General features: G+C 43.1%; 1 protein-coding gene across 1 annotated transcript in view; it reads right to left on the minus strand.

The window, feature by feature from the left end:
• Window positions 1-20259, minus strand: part of LOC136857823 (uncharacterized) — a 399914-nt gene that overhangs the window by 172392 nt on the left and 207263 nt on the right. The gene's annotated exons all lie outside the window — the stretch shown is intronic.

Consider the following 20259-nt stretch of genomic DNA (forward strand, 5'->3'; position numbering starts at 1 on the left):
CTACTATCTCCCGAATACTGGATACTGGCCGCACTTAAGCGACTGCAGCTATTGAGCTCAGTAAAATCTTAATTAAGACCACGGCCGATATCTAGTCCTTTCCCATCCTTCCGTCGCTGAAATCCTTCAATGTGTTAGCCCGAAGTTAAACCACTAAATACATAAAAATAATAATGAAAGAGATTTAATATATATTTGTACCAAGTACAAAGATCGGGGATTTCGCAAACGTTCTGAAGTTGTAAAATTCATACAAAAATAAAAGAAGAAACGGGAGAGTCCGCCTCTGTGGTGTAGTGGTTTGTGTGATTACCTGCCACTCCCGGAGGCCCGGGTTCGATTCCCGGCTCTGTCACAAAATTTTAAAAGTGGTACGAGGGCTGGAACGGGGTCCACTCAGCCTCGGGAGGTCAACTGAGTAGAGAGGGATTCGATTTCCTCGTCAGCCATCCTGGAAGTGATTTTTCCGTGGTTTCCCACTTCTCCTCCAGGCAAATGCCGGGATGGTACCTAATTTAAGGCCATGGCCACTTCCTTCGCTCTTCCTTGTCTATCCCTTCTAATCTTCCCATTCCCCCACAAGGCCCCCAGTTGTATCCCCCGACCCAGAGTCCGAAGCTCCAGAACACTGCCTTTGAAGTGAAAGAGGTGGGATCCGTCGCTGAGTCCGAGGGAAAAACCAACCCTGGAGGTTAAACAGATTAAGAAGAAGGAGAAGAAGAAGAAGAATTGGGAGTACAATATTTTAGACACGCGCACTATATAAATCTTAAAAAGAATAAGCCTTCCAGATCATGACAGCACTTGGAAAATTAACCGCGAAGCTGTATAATTCTGTATAGCCTTATTCATACATATAGGCTACACAGAGTTATCCCACGGATAACTGGGAATCGTAGCCTAAACGACTGTAACGTATGTTTGAAACTTGGGAAACTGTGCGTGCAGTGCCCGATCTAGTTCGTGAAAATTTAAACATTGTTGACGTAGGAAAAAGAAGTGCCTTCGTGACAATACTGTAATTGTTCAATATTTGTTAATCAGCTGATTTATATTTACATGCATTAGACTTTAAATGATTTTTAGCAAGCTCTCTCTGTGGATGAGTGGTAGAGTGTCGGCCTTCGGATCCCTAGATACAGTGTTCAGGTCCGGCAAATGTTGTCGGATGTTTGAAGGGCGAAGAAAAGTCCATTCGACATTCCATGTCGTAGAATGTTGGCATGTAAGAGATAGCTGGTGACACATTTGACGTTTGCACGACAAAATCTTTTAAAAACTCAGCCATAGACACCCAAGAGAGATTCAGTTTCCTCTGCCATCTATTAGGCCTAGATTACAACGGAACGTCGAAATTGATGAGCAGGCAGCCAGATGGTGTCAAATAAGAATGCCTGCACATGGGGCCGGGAGTGTCCAAAGACATGTTCAATTCGCCTGGTGACACCTACCGCGGACCTGCGCGTCAGGACGTGAGATGATGATGTGGCAAGGAGAGGGTGAAACCCGGTGTCAGAACATAGACCGCCTGTCGAATAATACCAACAAGGCTTAATGTCTCCATCCAACAAACGAATCGCCATCAACAGCGTCAGAGAGAAGACATAAATTAAATAGAGCAGCATACTTGTGCACCATGAATAATTTAGTCCTTAGATTAATTTAGATTTACAATGTATATTTTAGGAGAAATTAAAATAATAAGTCGAACCACACACTTACCACTGTCCATAGTTCATAAGTATAGTATTAGGTTTCATATTTTAATTTTTATTGTCAATTATTTATAAAATAAGAAATAAGAAATGGAAACGTTCTGTAAGTGGGCAGAAATGTCTGTTGAACAATAAATCAAATAAATAAATATACGCCCTCACACCGTCTGGACACTATGGAGAGATTTGGAACTGAATCCAGGCTTTTGGCACGCAATCTAATAAACAGAAATTGTTCCTACCACCTCTCCAACCCTATCGGCCAATATTTTGACGATGTAATTGTTTCCCACCAACGGGACTCCAATCGACCAAACATGGTATCAGACTATATAGACTTGGCCCCTTAATTATCATGGACACCAGGTGGGCTTCTTTGAATATATGAAGATGATAAATAAGATTAGCTCATAAAGGTATGTATTCTGGTCTAGCTTGGTAACAAGTGAAGACAATATTTCACGAAACAGGATGTTTATGAATCCTTACACTTGGAGCTTAACGTCGCACTAACATAATTTTGCAGGTTTACGTCTACGATAGAATGAGAAAGGACTACGACCGGAAAGGTAGCAGCTATGACCTTAATTATGGTACATCCCCTACGTTGGTCTGTTAGGAAGCAGGAAACTACACGTTTGCATACTTGCATTAAAAATCGTGGCGACTACAATGCCTTCTCGCGCATACTTGAACTTTTGACCTGAAAACTTTAATCAAATTAATATGTTGCCTGGACAATTGCTTAGCCTAAATTGTATTCCTCTAAACGAATGTATTCTTGGTGATCGGATTTAATTTTTCGCCAGTGTAATTCTTCAACGCAGACAACCCATTTAGGGCAGCTATTTCTTTCTTTCTTTCTTTCTTTCTTTCTTTCTTAATCTGCTTACCTTCTAGGGTTGGTTTTTCCCTCGGACTCGGCGAGGGATCCCACTTCTACCGCCTCAAGGGCAGTGTCCTGGAGCGTAAGACTTTGGGTCGGGGAAACAACTGGGGAAGATGACCAGTACTTCGCCCAGGCGGCCTCACCTGCTATGATGAACAGGAGCGTTGTCGGGGGATAGGAAGATTGGAATGATAGGCAAAGAAGAGGGAAGGAAGCGGCCGTGGCCATAAGTTAGGTACCATCCCGGCATTTGCCTGGAGGAGAAGTGGGAAACCACGGAAAACCATTTCTAGGATGGCTGAGGAGGGAATCGAACCTATCCCCCCTCCACTCAATTGACCTTCGGAGGCTGAGTGGAGCCCGTTCAAGCCCTCGTGCCACTTTTCAAATTTCATGGCAGAGCCGGGAATCGAACCCAGGCCTCCGTGGGTCGCAGCTAATCACACTAAACACTACACCACAGAGGCGGACACTTGAAGTATTACCTCCGAGAAATTTTGTCTAACTTCTGACAGTCAAGGTTTGCTGCGATAGCTACAACTGGTACGCCTTTGTGATACACTTTTAGTACATTTTCAAAAAAACTCAGGAGATACAATCACTTGAAATCTCAAAACCTGGTCGACAGCATGGACGGAGTAGTGGGTGAAAGCTAGTGAGAGTATAAATTAGCATGCCTACCACCAGTGATGGCCTTTCTCTGACTTCTCTTGTGATTTATTTTAATCAGATGATCTACAAACATAGACAATATACAAAGGTGATTCATTGCATTGGAAAACAGCACGATCTGTTTCGTTGAGTTATTCTTTCTATTCGCATATTCGAACCAGGAGTTTCCTACTATCGCCGCGGTGACTGGCTCAGACGGTTGAGGCGCTGGCCTTCTGATCCCAACTTGGCAGGTTCGATCCTGGCTCAGTCCGGTGATATTTGAAGGTACTCAAATACGTCATCCTCATGTCGGTAGATTTACTGGCACGTAAAAGAACTCCTGCGGGACTAAATTGCGACAATTCGGCGTCTCCGAAAACCGTAAGAAAGTAGTTAGTGGGACGTAAAGCCAATACGATTATTATTATTATTATTATTATTATTATTATTATTATTATTATTATTATTATTATTATTATTGAGTTTCCTACTGATTTTTCAATTTCTTCATAATAACGATTCTTCATTTATGCCCTTTGACAGTAATTATCCTATTTATATTCTAAGCCTGAAAGGAACTGTATAAACACGGTAGCCTAAGATATCCGATATTTTTGTGTCGCATTTCATCACCAACTACATTTACTCCCTTTATATGCTTGTATGAGTCCTAATTTTATACTTCACACAACTCCGACTTCCAGCTCTTCACGTGCGATGCGTCTGTGCAAACTCGGCTGATGAAGATGCCGATACAAAATAATAATAATAATAATAATAATAATAATAATAATAATAATAATAATAATAATAATAATAATAATAATAATTTGGCCTCGGCGGCCGATTCACAGATCTTCCGAAGGAGTATCATACGCGGCCTGCCTAAAACGTTTCCACATTCCGGTTATGCTGCTGACTAGTGAGGGAAACAAAAACTTCTAGGCAGATTTTTTAGCTGAGTTAATTTTGTTGGGTGACGCTGAGTGAACCGCCAGAGGTCTCTAACAAGGCAACAAAATTGGCATGAAATGCCAAGATATTTGATCGCCCTTCAAACATCTACTACCTTTGCCGAGATCGAACATTGGATTATGAGTCAGACACTGTACCACGGATCTACTGAGGCAGCTTATAAAGTGGTATTTTCACGAGAGCAGCATCCAAGGCACCCATTTGATTTTACCTCTCGGCTGATGTCGGAGTGTTCTAAGTTGCAGGGTAAAATATACTCTAGTACTCACTCATGATTTCATATCGTACAGTAGACGGTCTATGGCAGAGTTGCAGCCATTACGCGCTAGCGAGCTCCAGGAGCGCAATCACGTCTGGACGGCACTCCGGCTATCTTGTACCAGTGCGATGTTCAGTGAGAGTGTGCGAGAGAGACGGATTTATGCTTACATTCGGGGCAGGCGAGGAGTAAGCGAAAGGAGAAATCTGACTGACGAAACAAAATCGGCACTCATCAGCCTTTGTAATCAAACGTATATGAAGACAAAAATATAATGTACTACGTATTTTGCAGTAATAACCCTTTTCATACAGGCACATGTACAGCAGCGACGCTAAGAAGCTCGCCCCACACCCGCAATAATTAAAAATGGGCGCCTCGTTTCCTGATAAGGAAAGTAACACGTTCATTTCGTAGTACAAGGTTGTATATTATTACAATGAACAGCAACTACGACGATAATAATAATAATAATAATAATAATAATAATAATAATAATAATAATAATAATAATAATAATAATAATAATAATAATAATAATAATAATAATAATAATAATTTACACAAGTTAGTTTTCAAATCCGAAGGAATTAAAATAATAAACTTGTACGGTACGAACACACACACACACACACACACACACACACACACACACACACACACACACACACACACACACACACACAGGAAATGTATATTCCAATTATAGTAACCAAAACACGCTGATCGTCACAATATTAAGAAATAATCTCGTTCCTAGGACCAAATAATTTACTCCTATTTACAACTCAACCGTCAATCATAGGCCTACTTACCTGCCCTGACTGCCGAGAGTTGTACACAGAATTCAGTATTTGAAGTTAAGATAAGGAGGATGTCTTTGTTATCGCATCTTCGCTGAGCATTGGGTTTTCAGAACTTACTAATTACTTCAAAAGCCTTGTTTATTGTTGTGAGTGGCAACACCTGTTATTATTGGAACAGGTTGGAAAATCCAAATTCTTTCCGAAATAACTACCGTACTCCTACTGACGAAAGAAGCTCTGCACTACGACGGCCTAAGTTTGGAATAAACCTCTGTAATACCAAGCCTCCGTGACTCAGGCGGCCTCTCACCGCTGGGTTCCGTGGTTGAAATCCCGATCACTTCATGTGTGATTTGTGCTGGACAAAGCGGAGGCGGGACAGGTTTTTCTCCAGGTACTCCGGTTTTCCCTGTCATCTTTCATTCAAGAAACACTCTCCATTATAATTTCGTTTCATCTGTCAGTCATTAATCATTGCCCCAGAGGAGTGCGACAGCTCTCGGCACAATTCCCATGTTGAGTCGATGACCTGCGATGTTAGGCCCCTTAAAACAACAAGCATCATCATCACCAATTCCCATGTTCGCCGCATTCATTCCATCCCTGACCCGGTCACGGAATGGAAAACAGGTTGTAGGTTTTCATTTTCAATACAAATAACAACGTGTTGCGTGCTGTAGCTTAATCAATATGTAAAATCATTCTTCAGTTACTGAATTAAGAAACAGTCATGGGCCCCTCACAAGTCATGGGCACTCCCGTCCCGCGGGGTCAGCGGGGTTTGCGGGGTCCTTATCGCCACCACCGCACATGTAGCCTATTCACTCTTTTCCACAAAAGAAAGAACACTTCTTTTAGATGGGACGTGTGATAGTTTACTTACGTTTGAACTGTACAATACGTTAGGTATTTCGAAAAAAGGTTCACGGTACCGTCAACCGCATGGAGTTGCTCAGGTTAGTCGACTAAACCCACACATTGCTGGGACTTGGTCAATTTCATATCTGAATTAATAATAATAATAATAATAATAATAATAATGGTTTTTACGACCCACTAACTATTTTTTCGGTTTTTTGGGGATGCCGAAGTGCCAGAATTTTGTCCCGCTGGAGTTCTCTTACATGGCAGTAAATCTACCGACACGGAGCTGGCATGTTTAACCACCATCACATACCATCGGGCTGAGGCAGGAACGAACCTGCCAACTTGGCCTCAGAAAGTCAGAGCACTAATCGTCTGAGCCACTCAGCCTGGCCTGAAAAAAGCAGGAAGGCCGCTCGCATACATAGCTGGAAATAATTGAAAGAACTTTTGTAACTTTCCTGTGCGTTCGGGGATGTTGCTGTTGAGAAAGTAGTTTATCAAATTCACGAACATTTTAAGATTGCAGAATATATCCTTGAGCCGGGTGTTGTATTGCGGATCTTTCACCTCAAGCTGGAAGTAAGACGGAATATTCTCAGCGAATGGTGAGAAAGGTTTGATAAATTAAAATTAAGTAACTCTTGAACCCTTCGAAGTCTTGAAACCTCTTCAAGTACAGACCGACTGACTGGTTGGCAAGCCGACTATTGTATGTTGTCGCGTGACCAGACTGTTAACTATAATCACGACTCCACGCCAACCCTGCGCACGGCGCGCGCCTATGCCTACAGCCCTCGTAGCTATACAGTAAAAGGATCTGAGGTGACAAGCTTGAGTAAATTATACGGGTGCTATTCTGAAAGTCCCCCTCTGTGGTGTAGTGGTTAGTGTGATTAGCTGCCACCTCCGAAGGCTCGGGTTCGATTCCCGGTTCTGCCACGAAATTTGAAAAGTGGTACGAGAACTGGAACGGGGTCCACTCAACCTCGGGAGGTCAACTGAGTAGTGTGGTTCGATTCCCACCTCAGCCATCCTCCAAGTGGTTTTCCGTGGTTTCCCTCTTCTCTTCCAGGCGAATACCGGGATAGTGCCTAACTTAAGGCCACGGCCGATTCCTTCCCTCTTCCTTGTCTATTCCTTCCGGTCTTCCCATCCTCCCACAAGACCCCTGTTCAGCATAGCAGATAGCAGGTGAGACCCCCTGGGCGAGGCACTGGTCCTCCTCCACACGTATATCCCCCAACCCAAAGTATCACGTTCCAGGTGGGATCCTTCGCTGAGTCCGAGGGAAAACCACCTCCGGAGAGTAAACAGATTAAGAAAGAAAGAAAGAAAGAAAGGAAGGAAGGAAGGAAGGAACGAAGGAAGGAAGGAAGGAAGGAAGGAAGGTATTATGAAATTACCATAGCACTCGTCTATGCACAGAAAAATGTTGGGTTCGATTTCCGAATAGGTCCTCCAGTTTAGGATTGCTTGTCAAAACCTTGTAAAGAAAGTAATCCACAATGGATCTGGACCTCACCTACAACGATTATTTTTGTTGAAGGTAGTACGACAAGCTTGGCATTAATGTAAATGTGTTGCTGCTTCTTGTCCCTGGAACCCGGCGACAGATCACTCAACCTACTGAACTGCATGAATATGTAGCACGTAGTATACAAGAACTTCGTCGCTGATTGAATTTAGAGCATGTGGAGGAGTGACAAATGGGAACATATAGTACGAACCCTGCGTATTACGTAACTAGTAGGTTGACACCCCAGTGAGAGGAATATGTGAAGGAAAACAAAGGCAGATGAGTAACTTCGATTAGATATTAACATAACCAGATATGTTATCCATCTCACCCTCACAACACGGAGAGAAGCCGCCAAGACATCCAAATATTTTTACATCCGCCTTCATGTTAACGAATCACATATTTTTGAATGTACATTTCATTTCTTTTGTCCACAACTGCTATAGGCTATACATTTAATTATTTTTAGTATTCTAAATCCTTGTTGTCAGCTGTAATTTCAGGCAGATGAGAGAAGCGGGGCGAAACAAATATTACTTCTAACCTCTTTTGATGGCTGATGCGTTGTCCCACTAACACATTCGGTTCTTTTCGAGGATGGGATGGAAAACGACTAGGACTGAGTTAGGTACCGCGGAACACAGCGGTCTGAACGAACTAACAACTGAGCCGGAAGCGTTGGGGAAGGAGAAAGGAATGTGGCAAAACCGTGCAGTGACACGTGCAATGCTCAGACTTATCTGTCAGAATGCTTCTTTCAGTATTACGGGCATAGGCTAGCTGTGATCGCTGGTGGTGGAGAGGTTGAGGATCCAACTAAAATTCGTACTGAGGATACCACATAGGTTACATTCAAATATAAAATGTATTACATGACGAATAACAGGACAAGTTACACCAATGAATTAGCCTATGAACATTTTGCAGGCAGTATTAATAGCCGAAGCTAAAGACATATAGTACACCACACAACGAATCCTTCGCTATTGGAGTTAAGAAAGACATTTCTGGATCGAGTCTCTCACTGTGTGAGAACAAGCAAAATTATTCAATAAATTCGTGTCGAGGAATCCCTTGGAAGACTGCCACCAGGCACTGGCGGTGCGCGAGCTGGAAGTCGTCCCGTCTATTCTGACTTTATAATGTAGAGCACGAAAATGACATATGCTGGCCTCTTGTAGAGGGAATGACGTTTACGTTCTTTTATGTTATCATGGCTAAATACTTCGATTATTATCATTACCTTGTTGTTGAAAAACTTGAGTTAAAATTCCGTAGGATAAGAATATGGAAGACTTGTTTTGTTCCAGCTTACGTTTGCATGATTTGAAGCATTACTGATAAGCTGTGGAGGGACTTGAAATGAAAGTGAAAACCTACAACCTGTTTTCCAGTTTTTGACCGGGTCGGGGATGAAATGAATGAACCATACATAGGCTGTTATTACAATGGGGTCGCCACTCCCAAAGTGATTTAGTAATGACTGATAGATGTTATGAAATGAGAATGGAGAGTGTTGCTGGAATGAAAGATGACAGCGAAAACCGGAGTACCCGGAGAAAAACCTGTCCCACCTCCGCTTTGTCCAGCACAAATCTTACATGGAGTGACCGGGATTTGAATCACGGTATCCAGCGGCGAGAGGTCGACGCGCTGCCGTCTGAGCCACGGAGGCTTTTCTGTGGAGGCACTTGATAAGTTTAAATATGTCATGTCGAGGGCCGTATCTGAATAAGTTTTGCCGAGATCAGTTTATTCTAGAAGTCGGATAGTTAAAAAGGAATAACCCATCAAGATTATCTTATAGCTGTATGCCAGCTTTTAGATACTTTGATATTCATATTACATACATACATACATACATACATACATACATACATACATACATACATACATACATACATACATACATACATACATACAACTCAACTAGGGTTAGGTTGAAGAAGGAATCCCACCTTCCAATACTTGTTTGTTCTTTACTGCTAATCTGTGTAATTATAAAACATATTCCAGCTTAAAATCTAATTACATTATTTTAAAAAAGTACATATTTCGTTTCTAATATAGAACATCTTCAGCTAAAAAAAAGATACAAATATTGGCATAATAAATTAAATAAAAACACTTGTGATGATTATGATGATGATGATGATGATGATAATGATGATGAGATAAAATTTTCCTTCATGTTGACTTAAAATACTCACCAAGTAAATGTTCAAGTTTGAGATAAAAAATCTGAAGCCAGTATCCAGTAATCGGGAGATAGTGGGTTCGAGCCTCACCGTCGGCAGCCCTGAAGATGGTTTTCCGTGGTTTCTCATTTTTACACCAGGCAAATGCCGGGGCTGTACCTTAATTAAGGCCACGGCCGCTTCCTTCCAATTCCTAGGCCTATCCTATCCCATCGTCGCCACAACACCTATCTGTGTCGGTGCGACGTAAAGCCAATAGCAAACAAACAAAAAAAAAAATCTGAAGTAGGGGATCTTCTTTCTTCTAAATGTTGGAGAACCGTGTAATTTAAATATCTTCAGGATATACTTAATTTTTTAAACGTATAATTTAAAATACGATGACAGGTGAAATTTCTTAAGGGGGAAACTCCTTAAGAATAACCGAAGTTGAGGTAAAGTTTTTGTTATGAAATTTTAAGATGTTGAAGGGAGTGTCCCGGTCGGTCCAGCAGTGTTTTACCTGAAGATGTTTCACATTAGGAACGAAACGTGTACTTTTTTAAAATAATGTACACTGACTGACAGAGCAAATGCAACACCAAGAAGGAGTGGTTCGAAAGGGATGAAAGTTGGGGAAAAAACAGAGTCGGCACGGAAGAATAATTGATGTTTATTTCAAACCGATATGCAGGTTACACAATGCGCACGGCATCGACTCAGTAGGATGTAGGACCACCGCGAGCGGCGATGCACGCAGAAACACGTCGAGGTACAGAGTCAATAAGAGTGCAGATGGTGTCCTGAGGGATGGTTCTCCATTCTCTGTCAACCATTTGCCACAGTTGGTCGTCCGTACGAGGCTGGGGCAGAGTTTGCAAACGAGGTCCAATGAGATCCCACACGTGTTCGATTGGTGAGAGAACCGGAGAGTACGCTGGCCACGGAAGCATCTGTACACCTCGTAGAGCCTGTTGGGAGATGCGAGCAGTGTGTGGGCGGGCATTATCCTGCTGAAACAGAGCATTGGGCAGTCCCTGAAGGTACGGGAGTGCCACCGGCCGCAGCACATGCTGCACGTAGCGGTGGGCATTTAACGTGCCTTGAATACGCACTAGAGGTGACGTGGAATCATACGCAATAGCGCCCCAAACCATGATGCCGCGTTGTCTAGCGGTAGGGCGCTCCACAGTTACTGCCGGATTTGACCTTTCCCCACGCCGACGCCACACTCGTCTGCGGTGACTATCACTGACAGAACAGAAGCGTGACTCATCGGAGAACACGACGTTCCGCCATTCCCTCATCCAAGTCGCTCTAGCCCGGCACCATGCCAGGCGTGCATGTCTATGCTGTGGAGTCAATGGTAGTCTTCTGAGCGGACGCCGGGAGTGCAGGCCTCCTTCAACCAATCGACGAGAAATTGTTCTGGTCGATATTGGAACAGCCAGGGTGTCTTGCACATGCTGAAGAATGGCGGTTGACGTGGCGTGCGGGGCTGCCACCGCTTGGCGGCGGATGCGCCGATCCTCGCGTGCTGACGTCACTCGGGCTGCGCCTGGACCCCTCGCACGTGCCACATGTCCCTGCGCCAACCATCTTCGCCACAGGCGCTGCACCGTGGACACATCCCTATGGGTATCGGCTGCGAGTTGACGAAGCGACCAACCTGCCCTTCTCAGTCCGATCACCATACCCCTCGTAAAGTCGTCTGTCTGCTGGAAATGCCTCCGTTGACGGCGGCCTGGCATTCTTAGCTATACACCTGTTGTGGCACACGACAACACGTTCTACAATGACTGTCGGCTGAGAAATCACGGTACGAAGTGGGCCATTCGCCAACGCCGTGTCCCATTTATCGTTCGCTACGTGCGCAGCACAGCGGCGCATTTCACACCATGAGCATACCTCAGTGACGTCAGTCTACCCTGCAATTGGCATAACGTTCTGATCACTCCTTCTTGGTGTTGCATTTGCTCTGTCAGTCAGTGTAATTAGATTTTAGGCTGGAATATGTTTTATGATTACATAGACTAGCAGTAGAGAACAAACAAGTATTGGAAGGTGGGATTCTTCTTTCAACCTAACCTTAGCTGAGTTGATGCCAATAGAGGGCAAAAATTAGATTTAAAGGTTGTACATACATACACAGACATCTTCTTTCGCAGCTTTTCTCACACCCTGGTGGGGTTGCAGGTCCGAACTGTGTCGCACATGTGGAACTGGCTCTGTTTGACGGCCGGGTACCCTTCCTCATGCCAACTCTAAGCGGGGGAATCAATCTTGCGTGTCTCTGTAGTGGGTGATTGTGTGGTATAATAATAATAATAATAATAATAATAATAATAATAATAATAATAATAATAATAATAATAATAATAATAATAAGAATATTGTTTTGACGTCCCACTAACTACTGTTTCGGTTTTCGAAGACGCCGAGGTGCCAGAATCTTTCCCCGCAGGTGTTCTTTAACGTGCCATTAAAAATACCGAGACGAAGCTGACTACCTTGAAACAACACCGGACTGAGCCAGGATCGAACCTGCCAAGTTGGTCACAGAAGGCCAGCACTCTTCCGTGTGAGTTATTCAGCCCGGCGATTGTAGACTATAGTGTATTGTATGTGTATAAAGAGGGACGCATTAACGCACATACATCTTCATTATAGACTGTAATGCTTTTCTGAGTTTGGTCTACAAGATTGGTGATTGCAGAGTAGTCTCCGGACTACGAGTGGCCACGGCTGGTCCGTGGTCCTACAGTTCTGCACTCCGATCGACCATCCATGGCTCTACCGTGGCCATACACCTCTGAATTCGGTAGACGGACAAGGGCTCATCCTCATCATCGGCTGCCCAGAATGGTTTTCCGTGTTTCCAATTCTCATTCACTAAGGCGAATGCCGGGAGAGTTTCTAATATACGCCAGAGCCGCCAATCTCCTCACCTTATACAAATATCTCCATCACCACCTCAAGTTTCCTGGCCTGAGAGATGGAGCCGCCGTTACCGTATAAGAGGTCCTCCTCCCCCTTCAGGGAGGAATAAAAACATTACAACTTGCTTTACGTCGCAACGACACAGATAGTTTTTATGGCGACGATGGTATAGGAAAGACCTAGGAGTGGGAAGGAAGCGGCCGTGGCCTTAATTAAGGTACATTCCCAGCATTTGCCTGGTGTGAAAATTGGAAACCACGGATATCCATCTTCAGGGCTGCCAAAACCATTATCTCCCGAATGCAAGCTGATAGTTACGTGATTCAAACCGCACAGCCAGGAGGAGGTGGAGGAAGAGTCCTTTTATCCTTTTGCCCTTATAATAAGCCCATATACCCTTCCTGACACAAACTTTACAATGTAAGTTCCTCAGCGAGAATCAGTCTTTACAACTACTTACACGGTTTTTAGAGGGTAAAACCCCATGCCGGTACATAGCCTACTCCTGTCCAAGGAGCCTGCACAAGGTTTAACGCCCCCATCCGACAGATGGATCACCATCAACATCTTGTACCCGCAATCATTCTCACTACTGCTTTTATTTTTCAGGAGATAGCGGCCCTCCTCACAGGCTTCCTCCTCCTCCTAGGGCTAATGGGCTAAAGGGCTAATGGGCCGCTCCTCTACGGGACACCGTCATCAGGGCTGCTGACAGTGTGGTTTGAACCCACTACCTCCAGAATCCAAGCTGCTAGCTACGTTACTCAAACCACACCGCCCCTTGCTCGGTGAAATAATTAAAAATATGTCTAAAAATTGTGACCTGTTTCTGTTATTCTGCATGGAAAAGTCCACATTCTCCTGGGTAACTGTCACCCTGCTTCTCCATTCTCCACCGAGCTGGATGATACCTATAACTTCATCCGTAAGGAGAGAAATGTTTGTTGAGGCAGCATTACATTTTTATATCAGTTATATCTGAATGAAAAAAAAGCTTAAGATTCTGCAAGCATATTGCTTGCCTGAGAAAAACAAAGGGAAAGTTCATTCTGTCTCTTGTAACATTGTGGTAATCAGACGTCCATTTAACAAGAATGGTCTTACCCGTTATGTATACGCTCTCTCGTTTACATCACCCTGTGGGTGGGGGCACTAGAACAACACCTAAGGTATCCCTTGCCTGTCGTAAAAGGTGACTAAAAGGGGCCCAGGGCTCTTAACTTGGGAGTGTGGGTTGGCGATCGCGGAGTCATTAGCTGAATTCTGGCGTATTTTCAACTTACTTTTGTCAGGCTCCTCTCTTTCATCTATCCTATCCGACCTCCCTTGGTCAACATTTGTTCCTTACTGACCCCAACGGTATTAGGTTCGCGAGTCCTATGGTGTTTCTCATTTTCACGCCCTTCGTTGTCCTTGCCTTCATTTGGCAGATGCTTTCAGTGTCGGACCTTTTCCACTCCTTCCCTCTGATTAGTGTTTTTTTTTGCTAGGGGCTTTACGTCGCACCGACACAGATAGGTCTTATGGCGACGATGGGATAGGAAAGGCCTAGGAGTTGGAAGGAAGCGGCCGTGGCCTTAATTAAGGTACAGCCCCAGCATTTCTGATTAGTGTTAGAGGATCGTTGTCAAGTTCTACTTCCTCTTAAAACAATAATCACCACCACCACTACCACCACCCACCATCTCTTTTACATCCTTACGGTAATTCCTAAATACGCTCATGCCATATGAAGAGCCCATTAATGTGATTATCCAATGAAGATCTTTCCTTATGTTAACTTCTCCTCTTCGTGAGACATCCTGACTTTCCACCCCGTTTACCATCATTCTATTGTCCACTGTCAATCTCAAAATTTTGTGCAGTCGCTCACAATACTTTTAATTATACTGGTAGAAAATGTAATCCCAACACCAAGAAGGACTTGTGCTAGAATAACGAAATTCAGGAGGCGTGTTGCCGCATCAGAAATACGACGCCTATTCAAATTTGCGTGCTAGTCAACGGAGAGTAGTGTTAGTAGCCACTATGATCTTGCAAAGGTTGCTTTAAATAAGCCCTGTGCATTTACTGAGTGTTAGTCATCGGCCAGTGTTGACGTCGTGAGGTAGGTGTGAGTCAACATGCCTTTAGGGAGACGAAGAAGGCAGTATAAGCAGCTTACTGAGTTTGAACGTGGCCTTATAATGATACGGTGAATGTTCTTTCCAGAATATTGCAGAAAGACTTGGCGAGAATGTATCCACAGTTCATCGGTGTTGGCAACAATAGTCACGGGAAGGTACTCTCTCAAGAAGACCGGCGTCTGAACGCACATAGGCCATTACCGAAGGGAAAGATCGCCGTATTCGACACATGGCTTTGGTGAATCGTACTACACCTGCAACAGCCTTTAGAGCTTTACTTGGCACCAGAGTGACACAGCGAACTGTTCATAAACTTAACTGTAATAGGTATTTGATTTGATACTGTAATGACTTGTCTAAATATATTAAAAACTATTTAAAATAGTTTGTGTTGGGTCCACCTTGTCAACACACTTTTATAATTGAAAAATTACTTATTCATTCATATATGTTTCATAAACATTATACATTCCCTTCATCAGTGAAATCCAATCAAAGAACTGTAACTAATCGATTACCTGACGGATAGCTCCGAGCCAGACATTCTGTAGCATTCATGCCACTAACTCCGAATCACTGCCACCTGCTACTTCTGTGGTGTCAAGGATCAGATAATGCTTCACCTACTTTAATATGAGTTATATTTTCTGGAAAATTAGCGGCCCATACAGCATTATTTTAAGTAGTACAATAGCCCTTATTTTCGTCAGTAACCTTCCATGATCTAGCCTGTCAAAGACATTGGATAGGTAAATAGCAATACAGTCTATATGACCCCCTGAATCTAAAATGTCTGCTATATCCTGATGGATTACTACAGTACAGACTGAGCTTCACTGGAATAACGTTTCCTAAATCTGAACTGTCTTCTGTCAAACGTGTAGAATACAATAAGAAAGAATGCTTTCCCGGAGCTTACATGACACATGTGTCAATCCGACTGGCCTTTACCTGCTTTATGTTTATCACCCTTTCTTTTGTACACTGGAGGTACTATAGCAACTCTCAATTCGTATGGTACCTATAGTTCCTTCATGCAAACAATAATCAAATAAGTACTTCAGATATAGTACTATATCCTAACCCATAGGCTTAGTACATCTCCAAAAACTTACCAAATTCAGCTGCTTTTCTGGTTTTAAACTTGTGTGTCTTTCTATAAATACATTCTGTTCCGAATAGGGTATTCATTCCGCTTCTCCAACTGGGGCACTGGCGTATTCTTCTTCCTCTAGCTCGTGTCAGCTGTTCACCACGAACCTGCTCTTGGCTGTCCTCGTCCTCTGCTCGGATCTGCGATGGCAAGACCTTTCAATAGAAGATGATCTTCATCATGCCGTTTAACGTGCCAGTACCAGAGTCACCTGCACTATTTGCATCTCTGTGATGTACGTTTGCTGATCGAGTTTCTTCTGCCTTGCTCTGTATTCGGAGTAATACTTGAGTGCAGGTCTGATGTCCACATTGTGGACTTCCCGTTTAAAATTTTTGGACATACGTCGGTTGAACAAGTTACCTTTCAACGAGGATAATAGTACATGCAAATATTATTACCTTTCACATAACCTTATTGTGAAGTAGTTCCATTTGTACGGTAACAGAAGAAAACGGGATAACTGGACGATGAGAACAACATGTCATTATGGTTTCTGAAGTGTAAACAAGACTATGCTCAAGTAACTAGTAGCCTCTCAAGATACCTTGTCTGCAAATTATTATTTGCCACCATACAATGGTAACCCCGTTCTTCAATATTGTGAGACTGGCGTCACAGTTTCCCAGTCTTAGACTGCACTACTCTCGCAAAGTGCTAAAGTCGGTGGGAGACAAGACTCGATCACTAAAGCTAGGACAGAGATAAGCATTCAGCGGAACGAAGAGGATATCAAATCCCTCTTATTACCCACAGCCTCTTGTTGAAAACAGGACAATACCAAGTTCTGATAGGAGGTAAGACCTACGCAAATACGACGATCCTGTATCCATGCATCCGACGTCTTGGCTGAACAGTCACTGCATTGACCTATATTTCAGAGGGTCCTGTGTTCGAGTTCGAAAGTTACGGAGCCGGGGATTTTCGCCACTTCTGGTAATTTTCTCTGGCTTGCTGACTGGGTGATGACGTTTATGTTAATACACATCTCTTCATTTACACACTATACTACACTGTCAAGCATCACAAACACATTCGTGTAATAATTGCCTACTATCCTCCACTAGCGTTGACTTCAGGAAGGGCACTCATCCGGAAATCTGGACAAAATATACATGTCTCACAGAACCCGCACCACCGACCTCAAATAGGGCGTAGAGAAATAATAATAATTCTTTCTTTCTTTCTTTCTTTTCCTACCGCTTTTCCCACACCTGTGGGGTCGCGGGTGCGAACTGCGTCGCACATGTGGATTTGGCCCTGTTTTACGGCCGGATGCCCTTCCTGACGCCAACCCTATATGGAGGGATGTAATCACTATTGCGTGTTTCTGTGGTGGTTTGTAGTGTGGTATGTTGTCTGAATATGAAGAGGATAGTGTTGGGACGGACACAAACACCCAGTCCCCGAGTCAGAAGAATTAATCAGAAGCGATTAAAATCCCCGACCCGGCCGGGAATCGAACCCGGGACCCTCTGAACCGAAGGCCAGTATGTTGACCATTCATCTAACGAGTCGGACAGAAATAATAATAATAATAATAATAATAATAATAATAATAATAATAATAATAATAATAATAATAATAATAATAATGATATGCCCCTGCTTATCATTTCTGAGTAAAAGTAAATACTGAAAGCATTGGAGACTTTAATCATCTAGAAACTGAGTATGTATACTGCGCCCTCTGACTTCACAAGGGAGCAATACATCTCGAGTGGATATGGTAAAAAAAATGAAATGGCGTATGGCTTTTGGTGCCGAGAGTGTCTGAAGACATGTTCGGCTCGCCAGGTGCAGGTCTTTCGATTTGACACCCGTAGGCGACCTGCGCGTCGTGATGAGGATGAAATGATGATGAATACAACACATAAACCCAGGCCCCGTGCCAGAGAAATTAACCAACGCTGGTTAAAATTCCCGACCCTGCCTTGAATCGAACCCGGGACTCCTATGGCCAAAGGCCATCACGTTAACCATTTAGCCATTGAGCCGGACAGTGGATATGGTGAGTATTCATATGGATGCCCACGTGCTCTTGTCTGTGGAGAGGAGCAAACCAGTGACCACAGTGCAATCATATTCAATAATAATAATAATAATAATAATAATAATAATAATAATAATAATAATAATAATAATAATAATAATAATAATAATAATAATAACATGGTCTCAGCATGTCGATTTCGACGTTTGATTTTATTGTAACAGATTGCGGAATAACCGGAACTCTACTGGGTGATCTACGACTGAGTTTTAATTAATTTTGTCGGCTAAACACCAAGTGTGTCACCAGAGATGTTTATCGTATGACATGAAACGCCCTTCGAAAATCCGACTATCTCTACTGGGTTTGACCCGCGACCTTGTGATGCGGAGACCGGTACTCTACCACTGATCTACATAGGGAGCTAAAACTGTTGTAAAGAATAGTGTTAAGTCAATTCAAACATACTTTTTAACTATAACTGGCTGGGGTGACTTGATACGAGACCCGATACCGATAAGAACCCTTGACAAACAAGACTTGACAACCAGCCATCGTATGCCATGTTATACGGAAGTAAAGCCGGATATTCATACTGGACTAGGAATCCTGGGCTGTGAAAGTAGTTGTAACTCTGATAGGTCATTCTAAGCGTACTATAATTTCGTGGACTATTTCTAGCCGAGTACAGCCCTCGTAAGGCAGATCCTCCGACGAGGGTGAGCGGCATCTGCCATGTGTAGGTAGCTGCGTGTTATTGTGGTGGAGGATAGTGTTATGTGTGGTGAGTTAGTTGCAGGGATGTTGAGGACAGCACAAATTCCCAGCCTTCGGGCCATTGGAATTAACCAATGAAGATTTAAATCCCCGACCCGATCGGGAATCGAACCCGGGACCCTCTGAACCGAAGGCCAGTACGCTGACCATTCAGCCAGCGAGTCGGACTGAGCGTACTTATGAGGTTTAAATGCCGTGAGAGTAGCCAGATGCACCTTTATGATGGTCAACAATACATTTTCAGAATAATTGTCACATTGCCAAACTCTCCGTCGACCCCCTGCTCCTTACTGAGAATGTTATCGGTGATACAAGTTTCTAGAATTCGCTGCACGAAGCTCAGGAGCTTACTGGTTCGAAAAGACCTCTTGTAACGAAACATTACTAATTTAACGACGATGTGCTTCGATTCGCTTTTTCTGCGAGACTCAGTTCCCGTCAACTAGTGCAGCTCCTTACTGAGAATGTTATCGGTGATATAAGTTTCTAGAATTCGCTGCACGAAGCTCAGGAGCTTACTGGTTCGAAAAGACCTCTTGTAACGAAACATTACTAATTTAACGACGATGTGCTTCGATTCGCTTTTTCTGCGAGACTCAGTTCCCGTCAACTAGTGCAGTTCTGTTAGTAGGCTATATTACACGTATAGAGGACGTTATACCTGAGAGAGTTCGTCACAAGCTTCTCATCAAAATGGACGCTGTTCGAGTTCCAATGTGGATTTAGCCTAGTTTAACGGCTGGATCCTCTTCCTGACGTCGAGCCAATGTGGATGTATTGATTATTGCGTGTTTCTGTGACAGTTAGTTTCTTGGTGTCTTGTACGCAGATAAAGATAAGTGTATTAAGACGAACACAAACACCAGATCGCCGAGCTTGGGGAATTAACCGTACACAGTTAGAATCCTCGTTCTGATTGGGAATCGAACCCGGGCCCCCTGAACCGAAGGCCAAGTGTAGTTAAGTGTAAGAGAGGGCCACGCACCCTAACTTCGCCACTTGAAAGAAGATAAATAAATAAATAAATAAATAAATAAATAAATAAATAAATAAATAAATAAATAAATAAATAAATAAATAAATAAATAAATAAATAAATAAATAAATAAATAAATACGCTGACCATTAAGCTAAGGAGTTGTACATATAACATAGAAGAACATTCTGAAGAATACTTTGCAAGTGTGCACACTGAAAAAACATGAACTTAATATTTAACTTTAAATGTTTCTGGTTGGTATATCCTGGTCAGTGTTGGCTTACGTGCCTAAAACAACGTGAGATCCACGTTGGATATTCATGAATTGTTTATCTGTTGTTCATTTATTTAAACGGCAGGCGAACATCGGAATGACACATTTTCGAGTTTTTTATTGAGGCTAAATTAAAAATGAAGTATTAATAGCCGT

The sequence above is a fragment of the Anabrus simplex genome, chromosome 1, assembly GCF_040414725.1.
Source record: "Anabrus simplex isolate iqAnaSimp1 chromosome 1, ASM4041472v1, whole genome shotgun sequence".
Lineage (NCBI taxonomy): Eukaryota > Metazoa > Arthropoda > Insecta > Orthoptera > Tettigoniidae > Anabrus > Anabrus simplex.